Source organism: Drosophila miranda (assembly GCF_003369915.1).
Source record: "Drosophila miranda strain MSH22 chromosome Y unlocalized genomic scaffold, D.miranda_PacBio2.1 Contig_Y1_pilon, whole genome shotgun sequence".
NCBI classification, from domain to species: Eukaryota; Metazoa; Arthropoda; class Insecta; order Diptera; family Drosophilidae; genus Drosophila; species Drosophila miranda.
The window spans coordinates 34,093,478-34,104,207 of record NW_022881603.1 but is presented as its reverse complement, the minus strand read 5'-3'; the positions used below and the strand labels follow the sequence as shown (position 1 = coordinate 34,104,207).

The following is a 10,730-nucleotide window of genomic DNA, read 5'->3' as shown; positions in this document are numbered from 1 at the left end:
TGGTTAGTCGGGTAGAGTGGGGGTGGGGTAGGGAGAGATCGCGTCACGAGCTCGAGCATTAGGAGCAAAGACAATAAAAATAAATTTCGCGTGCGGTTCAAGGTTCAGACGGAAGAAATTTACAGAGAAATGACAGTGTAGGGAGATGAGTCAGCGGAACTAATTCGTGCGGGAGTTGCTTGCGGTGTCATTGCAACTCGGTATGCCCACCCTTCCCTGATCGCACCGGTTCAAATAGGCTAAGTAATGGGTAACGATCCCTAAAATAAACGCTCTACTTCTGCTAGGTTACGTCATCTCGGCGTCACATGATCCTTAATAACGGCAACAATTAACGGGAATTCATTACAAACAGTTTATTCATTAAACTTTCCTACAAGCTCTCATGGCCGCTAAGAGGGTAGATATATATGTATAAAGGCTACTAAAGTAATAAGGATAATATGTTCAAATAAGCTGCAATTAAGATTAATTATATATATAAAAATATCATGATGAAAGATCTTGTTAGACTAGGGTCAACTAATTATAAAGAGTATATTCAGGAATAATGGTAATTACTTTACACAAATAGAAATATATTCGAATGGTTTTCAGTTTAAATGCAAAAACAAGGGACGGATGGGTGCATCTTTAAAGTGCACAGCAATTGCTTGTGGGGTAATCCCAATCATAAGTTCGGTTGTCGATAGATTCGGAATTGCAGAAAGTTACATTGCTTGCGAAAGACCAGAACAAAACAAACACGTGAACAATTGGATTTGTCAACGTTACAGTACGGCTGGGAAGTTTACGGTCGAGGCATGGAATCTTTAATGTTGCTTCGACTTGCGTACAATTTTGAATTCACATATAGCAGACGTTCACAGGTTATCACTCACATTACGATCAAATCCAACGATGAAAGCGCTTCCATGTGGTCGATGAGGGTGGCTGAAAACTTGTAAATATTAGTGTGTCAGAGTAGATAGGCGATACGCGCGAGTATTAGTTTTAGTTCGTTTCCTTTTAGCTGCACATTTCTTTATGATAAGCCAAACAAACCGAATCACACGAATTTAACTTTTAATGTTAATCCTAGGGTCAGTACAATAGTGGGGTTCCAAAGTATTATTCTAATATGAAGAAATGCATGGGCATAGCCATCATGATCGAGACACCGAATGACTTCATCAGCAACGCAAACAGTATTTCGGCACCGGTAAATGTCTTCTCCTTTAGCGTTACTGTTCGTTTGCGGGCGGCGTAAGCGACGTAGCAATGATGGAAGTCACTGAAGAGGGAATAGTCAATTTCACACATATGTACATATGTATGTCACTGCACGCGTAGATAAAAGCCAATCGACCGTTTTTCACTGATGTAGGCCGAGCAAGGCTTGTATATGTGTGGACCCACATACCGCCGGTACACGCTGCGGTAAATACAGTGATGCTCACATGTATGCAGACGCCACGCCGAAGAAGATTTGGGGTCGGAGACGGCTAACACATACTGTAGTCGATCGGTACGATGGGTACTTATATGTGTGGCAAGGTGACGAGACTGTAGTGGGTACGGCTTACGGCACTACGACCGGCGTTTCGTACGGTATTACGTACGGCCAAACCTATGGTTAGGTTTTTAAGAAAAAAAAAACGAACTTTTTTTTTCCGTTGGCTGGCAGTTGGGGTACAATTTTCACTCACCAGATGGGTTCGGCCTTCGCTTAATAAACGTAGGAATGGTCGGCTGATCTTTTGACTAGATCTTAGCCACGATGGACACGCGGTAATTACGGTCGAGGTTAGAATTTTTCCTTTCACTGCACTACTTGAGTATTTTCCTCAGACGTCCGTCTGGGATCGCGAGTAAAATTGGAAAGAACATTCCCAAGACACTCTCCTTCCGCTTGAGCCCTTGGTTCTCTCATTCCTCTTTTCTCACCACACCTTGACACCTTTTTGGTTGGACAGGCGCCACTACAACACCCCCCTACCAAGATCACACTTGGCAGTGATACAATGAAAAGAGTGATCCACGCCTGTAACCTCATTGTTTTATATCTTTAGCATGGAATTTCCCTAGGATTCGTCCTTGTAGGTCCTCGAGTTCGTAGTAACTATTACCAAGTCTTTTTCTCACCCGGGCTTTCACGAAAGTAGGTGCCAGCTTGGCATTAAAGCCTCTGCTAAAGTTACTTTGCTGGAAGTTTCTTTTATACACTTCCTGACCAACGACAAACGAGACGTCTCGACTACGCAAATTATATACTTTTTCGTTGCGACTATGCTGCTGTTGAGCTAAATGCATAGCTTTTTGCCGAATGATATTGAACGAATCGTCTCGCGAAAATTGTACTGTTCGATCCTCCAGCTTTTCTAACTGTCTTAATAGCTGATAGCTAGAGCCATTGGTAACCATATGTTGACCAAACGCTATTCTGTATGGGGTCGAATTAATGGCGGTATGTGTGCTCGAACGTAGTGCACAGGCAATATGGCTCAACTTTTCATCCCAATTGGATTGGTCTGGTTTTATATAGGCCTTTATCGCGGCAATGACCGAACGATTCACACGTTCTGACGCATTTGCTTGGGGTGCATGCACGGCTGTAAACATATGTTTGACACCGTAGTTTTGCAGCAAGCTCTGGAATACCTGTGATTTAAACTGAGCTCCATTATCCGATACTACCGTCTCGGGTACGCCGAAGCAGTGAAACAACTCTTCCTCGATAAATCGGATGATCGAATCCGCTGTAAACTTCTTTACGGGTTTGAGAAATGGGAAGTTGGCGAAATGATCCAGGGCTATAAAGATTCCTATGTTCCCTGACTTACTACGCGGATACGGTCCCAAGAAATCTACATACAGTTTCTGAAAGAATCTGTTAGTTCCCTGAGTTTTTCCCATGGGAGGTCGTAAACAATAACTTGGATGTTTTGAACATTTGCATACCTCGCACTGATTAACATATGCCTTCACATCGGTGACCAAATTCGGCCAATAGTAGTATCGCCGTATTCGCTCCAGCGTTTTGTGGATACCACCGTGTGAGGAGAGAGGATGTTCGTGTGCTTGCCTCAGCACAACGGACGTTAGGGCGGATGGTACCCATAACTTCCAGCAGAGGTCATCGGATACTTTTTCTCCTACTGCATGTTCAGCACGGCGATAAATGAAACCATCAATTACTTTGACATCAGGCATTTTCGTCTGGTTGGCGGTTATTTTGGTTTTTAGATCCTCATACTCAACTGAGTGAAACTGTGGTGAACTGAGATCTAGCAGACTGTCCATTTGGAGCTCCGACGGGTCTTCAGTATAGGCACGGGACAGGGCGTCTGGCACTTTGTTGTTGACTCCTTTTCGGTGATGAATTTGGAAGTCAAAACCTTGTAATTTTAACGACCATATGGAGAGTCTAGAGCTCAAATCCGCTTGACTCATAAGCCATTTTAACGAAGCATGATCGGTAATAATGACAAATTCATGACCTTCGATGTAGGCGCGAAACTTTTTAACACACAGTACAGTGCTAAACACTCTTTTTCTGTAACCGAGTAATTTCGTTGGCATTGATTTAGCTTTCTAGACTTATATGCGATCGGAACCTCGTTACCTTCTACATCTTTTTGCATAAGTACTCCGCCCACGCCAGTATTACTCGCATCGCAGTGAATAGCGAATGGAATCCGAAAATTTGGACTATACAAAACGGGAGCACTGCAAAGTTTACTTTTCAGGTCTTCAAATGCAAGTTGGGCCTCATTCGTCCATTCAAACTTACGTTTCTGTTTCAACGTGTCCGACAATGGAGCGGCCAGACCGGCATAATTTCGAATGAATTTATGATACCAGCCAGTTACTCCTAAACACCTTCGTACCTGTTTGACTGAACGAGGTGTTGGGAATTCCCGAATGGCTGAAACTTTTTCTGGATCGGTTTTAATAGTTCCATCCCCAATGACATGGCCAAGGTATCTTACTTCCTTCAAACAAAATTTACTTTTTTCGACATTAATTGTTAACCCAGCTTATTTTAACCGAGATGCTAACTCGGATAACACACGCACATGGATTTCGAAAGTAGAAGATACAACGAGCAAATCATCTAGATAGACGAACACTTCATGTCGTAACTGAGAGGGTATAACTTTATCCATTAATTTACACATGGTTTGTGGAGCGTTGGTTAGTCCAAATGGCATCACTGAGTATTGATACAGGGGTCTCCCCGGGACGGTGAACGCGGTCTTTTCGCGAGCGTCTGAAGTTAATGGGATCTGCCAATAGGCATCCTTCAGGTCGATGCTGGAAATATATTCAGCTTTTGGTAGTCGGCTTAATATTCCATCGATCAACGGCATGGGATATGCGCTCTTTACTGTGACTTCGTTGACCTTACGGCTATCGAGACATATTCTCACCTTTCCAGGTTTCCTAACGAGAACGACTGGTGACGACCATGGACTATCGGACTCCTCAATAACGCCAAGCGCTATCATTCTATCTACTTCCTCAAACATGACCTTTTCGACGGCAGGAGATACCGAATAGTGCCGCTGTTTAATTGGCTTTGCATCCCCTATATCGATATCGTGACTTATCCAGCTGGTTCGACCTAGACCTTCTTTGGCGAATGACCGGAACTTTTGGATAGCCTCTGACAACATGGCCTGTTGCGAATCCGTTAGGCTTATATGCATATGGTCATCCTTGGCTAAGGCAGCAACTTCGGGCTTGGCATTCTGGGTTACTACACCTGGAGCAAACAATTTAAATGCAGCCCAAAAGTCCATGCCAAGGTATAATTCTTGAGCGAGTGATGGTACTAAATACAATGTTATGGGTTTAGTTTCATTTCGAAACAGCACGGAGGTGGAGATCTTGTCTACAATTTTCTGCGCAGCTTCATCAGCAGTTCGCACAGATGCATTAAAGGTTTTGACGGTCGCATGACTAACTTTCAACGCTAACTCCCCTCCTATACAACTGATTGTTGCTCCTGTATCCAAAAGACCAGTGACTGTTCTCCCCAATAGTTGGACCTTTGCATACGGTCTTATGTCCTGCGCATTCCCAACTACGGCGGATAACAAAACTTTTCGTTCTTGCTTTCGTGCTACATTATACGCACATCTACGCAACTTCATTCGTAGGGAGCGTTGGCTACCATTCTCTATCTCTGTCCTGGTTGGTAAGTCTGGTATTTGTGACATGGCCGGTTGAAGTGGTAGCGAGTTTGTTTTTGAACTCGTTACTCCGTATTGGTGGCTTTCGATACCATCTGTCTGCGTGCACTGATCAACGGTGCACGAGCTGCCAAGTTTTTTGGATTGCATTTTCTACAAGAGGGCTTGTAAGTGTCAGCTTTCCCACACCCATAACAAAAAACCCTCCGCTCTCCAGTACATTCTTGGTAACGGTGACCTAACTTCCCACAATTCCAACAGTTAAGGGTCATGGCATCAATACTTGCATCATCTACACCTTCAGCATCGTCATCCGTCTCACTGAACGTTTGATGCATCTCATTAATATGTCGTTTAGACGCAGCACGCTGCAAAATTGTCGTAGATTTGGACAAGTTCTGCAAGAATCGCTCGCGAGTACGAACTAGTATATGACGTAGCTCTGCGATACTCTTGATGGGTACATACAAGATTTCGTGTTGAATTTCTGGAACTAAATTGGCTTTAAGAGCTTCTAACAGATAGGGCTCAGTCATTGGCTGTACTAGTTTGTCTGCCAATGCGACTATTGCTTCATAAAATAAATCAAACGGTTCATTTGGCTTCTGTTTCCGCTGCGTGATCGCTGAGCGGATATCCAAGTCGGTACGTCCGTCTTTGAATTGAGTCTTGAGTGCTACGCACAGGTCGGACCATCGGATGAGGGGGACACTCTTGTGGTATCGCCAGAACCATTCACTGGCACTGCCCTCAAACAGGTTGCTCGCATATCTGGCTAACAGTTCAAAATTTCCATTTAAGGATTGGTTGGTCATGGCATTTACCCTATAAATGAAGTCGTCCACGCCAATGGAGGAATGACCTGAAAACCGTATTTTCCAATTTGAAATGATTCGACTTATTCTATCAGCTCGTAGCTCTGAGACTGGCGGGGTCCCTCCTAGACTATATCTAGTTGGTGGCTCTCTGGCCGTCTGTCTTTCCGAACTACCCCCGAACAGTTGCTGAAACGTTTGTTGTTCTACTTCGTCGATGGTTTGTGTATTGATTGGTTGTGAACGAACACTTTCAATACTTTCACGGGACGCCGTTTGCTGAATCGATCATTTCTGCAGGTCTGCGCTAATATGTTGGTTTGAGCCTGCATTGCAGCTGCCAAAGCATCGGCAATAACCTGGTGTAGACCTGAATTGGTCGAAGCGGCATTTGCTTCCATTTGTACTTCCGAGTTAGTCTCACTAACAGTTGACCCGCTTGGGGCGTCGTCGTTGGGATCGGTTGCCCTACCCTTAGACCTAGTCTGGTGCATGGTTGTGCTGGGGTCTTGGCTTGCAGTCTGGACTGCGGCAATCTCCTCAGCTAAATTCAAAGCCGATGCATGCAAGCTAACGTGGCAGACAGGACAAATCTTTTTGGCTCCAGCTTTACGGTTAAAACAGACTCGGTGGAATTGGTGTCCACAGCTGGTGGTAATTAACTGAGCTAGGTAGTCAACTTCCTTGGCGCACGTGCTACAAATTATTCCCTGATTCTCTATTTGAGCGAAATTCTCGGGACTACTACTTAGGGGCATGGTTATCGTACAAAATCTGTCACCCAACGACCTTTTATAGATAATAACGACACTAAATACGGACTAATTTATATATAAAGGCAAAGAAATAGAAAAGACAAAATGTTTTTAAATAAAAGGATCATGTTTCTGCTTCGATGCACATAAGAGATAGACTGAATCTCGTTCGCTATCTAATCTCACTGTCTAAGAGACGAATTCGTGTAGAAAACAAAGATACTGAGTCGGACAGGTTCTTTCTACCGCGTGACAGGCGATAGCTTTTTTGCCATACATACACCTGATTTCTATCAACGGCTGAATCCTATCACAAAAACTGGACCAAGTAGGTCTTACTTTGCATCAACTGGACCAAGAGCTTATTCTAAAAGCATCAGGATTTTGACAGTCGACGACGCTCTTTATAGTTGGGAGGATGATAGAAAATAGAAAAAGCTGCAAATAAACTTCCTTGCGTATACTCTCAACTCCGCGAGATAGGTTATAGCTTGTCGCCATAAATTAACCCAATTTCGATCGACGGAGGGAATATCTACTTGCACTCGATCGATATACCGGCAGTGGTTAAGTCAGATGCAGCTTAAGTGGACTGGACCAAGAGCTTAATGGAAAACATCAGGATTTCAACAGTCTCTCTCGCTACACTATACCTTCACAACCGATATTGAGGAGGTTACCAAGGTTTTCTGAACCAAGAAGGATAAGGAATTTCCAGTCGGGTGTAGTTGACTGTCTTTCGGACATTTACTGGGGCTGTGACAGCTCGGGCCCCACGTTGGGCGCCAAATATTATTATTTTTCTTTTAAATTTATTATATATATAAATATATGTTGCTAATACTGTAACAGATAACGAAGCAGGAGGCTAGGATCTGAAACGGTAGACGAGCAGATGGAGGGTATGATCGAGATCCATGCACGCGTTGCTGCCGGTCTCATGGTTAGTCGGGTAGAGTGGGGGTGGGGTAGGGAGAGATCGCGTCACGAGCTCGAGCATTAGGAGCAAAGACAATAAAAATAAGTTTCGCGTGCGGTTCAAGGTTCAGACGGAAGAAATTTACAGAGAAATGACAGTGTAGGGAGATGAGTCAGCGGAACTAATTCGAGCGGGAGTTGCTTGCGGTGTCATTGCAACTCGGTATGCCCACCCTTCCTTGATCGCACCGGTCCAAATAGGCTGAGTAATGGGTAACGATCGCTAAAATAAACGCTCTACTTCTGCTAGGTTACGTCATCTCGGCGCCACATGATCCTTAATAACGGCAACAATTAACGGGAATTCATTACAAACAGTTTATTCATTAAACTTTCCCACAAGCTCTCATGGCCGCTAAGAGGGTAGATATATATGTATAAAGGCTACTAAAGTAATAAGGATAATATGTTCAAATAAGCTGCAATTAAGATTAATTATATATATAAAAATATCATGATGAAAGATCTTGTTAGACTAGGGTCAACTAATTATAAAGAGTATATTCAGGAATAATGGTAATTACTTTACACAAATAGAAATATATTCGAATGGTTTTCAGTTTAAATGCAAAAACAAGGGACGGATGGGTGCATCTTTAAAGTGCACAGCAATTGCTTGTGGGGTAATCCCAATCATAAGTTCGGTTGTCGATAGATTCGGAATTGCAGAAAGTTACATTGCTTGCGAAAGAGCAGAACAAAACAAAGACGTGAACAATTGGATTGGTCAGCGTTACAGTACGGCTGGGAAGTTTACGGTCGAGGCATGGAATCTTTAATGTTGCTTCGACTTGCGTAAAATTTTGAATTCACATATAGAAGACGTTCACAGGTTATCACTCACATTACGATCAAATCCAACGATGAAAGCGCTTCCATGTGGTCGATGAGGGTGGCTGAAAACTTGTAAATATCAGTGTGTCAGAGTAGATAGGCGATACGCGCGAGTATTAGTTTTAGTTCGTTTCCTTCTAGCTGCACATTTCTTTATGATAAGCCAAACAAACCGAATCACACGAATTTAACTTTTAATGTTAATCCTAGGGTCAGTACAATAGTGGGGTTCCAAAGTATTATTCTAATATGAAGAAATGCATGGGCATAGCCATCATGATCGAGACACCGAATGACTTCATCAGAAACGCAAACAGTATTTCGGCACCGGTAAATGTCTTCTCCTTTAGCGTTACTGTTCGTATGCGGGCGGCGTTAGCGACGTAGCAATGACACATATGTACATACATATGTATGTCACTGCACGCGTAGATAAAAGACAATCGACCGTTTTTCACTGGTGTAGGCCGAGCAAGGCTTGTATGTGTGTGGACCCACGCCGGTACACGCTGCGGTAAATACAGTGATGCTCACATGTATGCAGGCGCCACGCCGAAAGAAGATTTGTGGTCGGAGACGGCTAACACATACTGTAGTCGATCGGTATGATGGGTACTTATATGTGTGGCAAGGTGACGAGACTGTAGTGGGTACGGCTTACGGCACTACGACCGGCGTTTCGTACGGTATTACGTACGGCCAAACCTATGGTTAGGTTTTTAAGAAAAAAAAACGAACTTTAAGTTTCTGTTGGCCGGCAGTTGGGGTACAATTTTCACTCACCCGATGGGTTCGGCCTTCGCTTAATAAACGTAGGAATGGTCGGCTGATCTTTTGACTAGATCTTAGCCACGATGGACACGCGGTATTTACGGTCGAGGTTAGAATTTTTCATTTCACTGCACTACTTGAGTATTTTCCTCAGACGTCCGTCTGGGATCGCGAGTAAAATTGGAAAGAACATGCCCAAGCCACTCTCCTTCCGCTTGAGCCCTTGGTTCTCTCATTCCCCTTTTCTCACCACACCTTGACAGTAGCCGCTGTTAACTTATGTCATTTTTTTCTTGCGCGTAACTGCCCAAAAGGTGCAAGGTGCATGTCTAAGGAAGGGGAAACCGTGGGACGGTTATCCGATATTTTTGGTTGGACAGGCGCCACTACAACACCCCCCTACCAAGATCACACTTGGCAGTGATACAATGAAAAGAGTGATCCACGCCTGAAACCTCATTGTTTTATATCTTTAGCATGGAATTTCCCTAGGATTCGTCCTTGTAGGTCCTCGAGTTCGTAGTAACTATTACCAAGTCTTTTTCTCACCCGGGCTTTCACGAAAGTAGGTGCCAGCTTGGCATTAAAGCTTCTGCTAAAGTTACTTTGCTGGAAGTTTCTTTTATACACTTCCTGACCAACGACAAACGAGACGTCTCGACTACGCAAATTATATACTTTTTCGTTGCGACTATGCTGCTGTTGAGCTAAATGCATAGCTTTTTGCCGAATGATATTGAACGAATCGTCTCGCGAAAATTGTACTGTTCGATCCTCCAGCTTTTCTAACTGTCTTAATAGCTGATAGCTAGAGCCATTGGTAACCATATGTTGACCAAACGCTATTCTGTATGGGGTCGAATTAATGGCGGTATGTGTGCTCGAACGTAGTGCACAGGCAATATGGCTCAACTTTTCATCCCAATTGGATTGGTCTGGTTTTATATAGGCCTTTATCGCGGCAATGACCGAACGATTCACACGTTCTGACGCATTTGCTTGGGGTGCATGCACGGCTGTAAACATATGTTTGACACCGTAGTTTTGCAGCAAGCTCTGGAATACCTGTGATTTAAACTGAGCTCCATTATCCGATACTACCGTCTCGGGTACGCCGAAGCAGTGAAACAACTCTTCCTCGATAAATCGGATGATCGAATCCGCTGTAAACTTCTTTACGGGTTTGAGAAATGGGAAGTTGGCGAAATGATCCAGGGCTATAAAGATTCCTATGTTCCCTGACTTACTACGCGGATACGGTCCCAAGAAATCTACATACAGTTTCTGAAAGAATCTGTTAGTTCCCTGAGTTTTTCCCATGGGAGGTCGTAAACAATAACTTGGATGTTTTGAACATTTGCATACCTCGCACTGATTAACATATGCCTTCACATCGGTGA

General features: G+C 43.7%; 1 long non-coding RNA gene across 2 annotated transcripts; it reads right to left on the bottom strand.

Moving 5' to 3' along the window:
• Window positions 1-7,590: 7,590 nt before the first annotated feature.
• Window positions 7,591-9,451, bottom strand: LOC117191885. 2 transcript variants are annotated; one of them, XR_004474102.1, is made up of 3 exons: window positions 9,343-9,451; window positions 8,570-9,264; window positions 7,591-7,622 (listed from the first exon to the last, which is right to left on the bottom strand). It is a non-coding gene; the product is annotated as an uncharacterized LOC117191885 (long non-coding RNA). The 2 variants fall into 2 exon arrangements; XR_004474101.1 differs by lacking the exon at window positions 7,591-7,622 and adding an exon at window positions 8,215-8,469.
• Window positions 9,452-10,730: the final 1,279 nt, after the last annotated feature.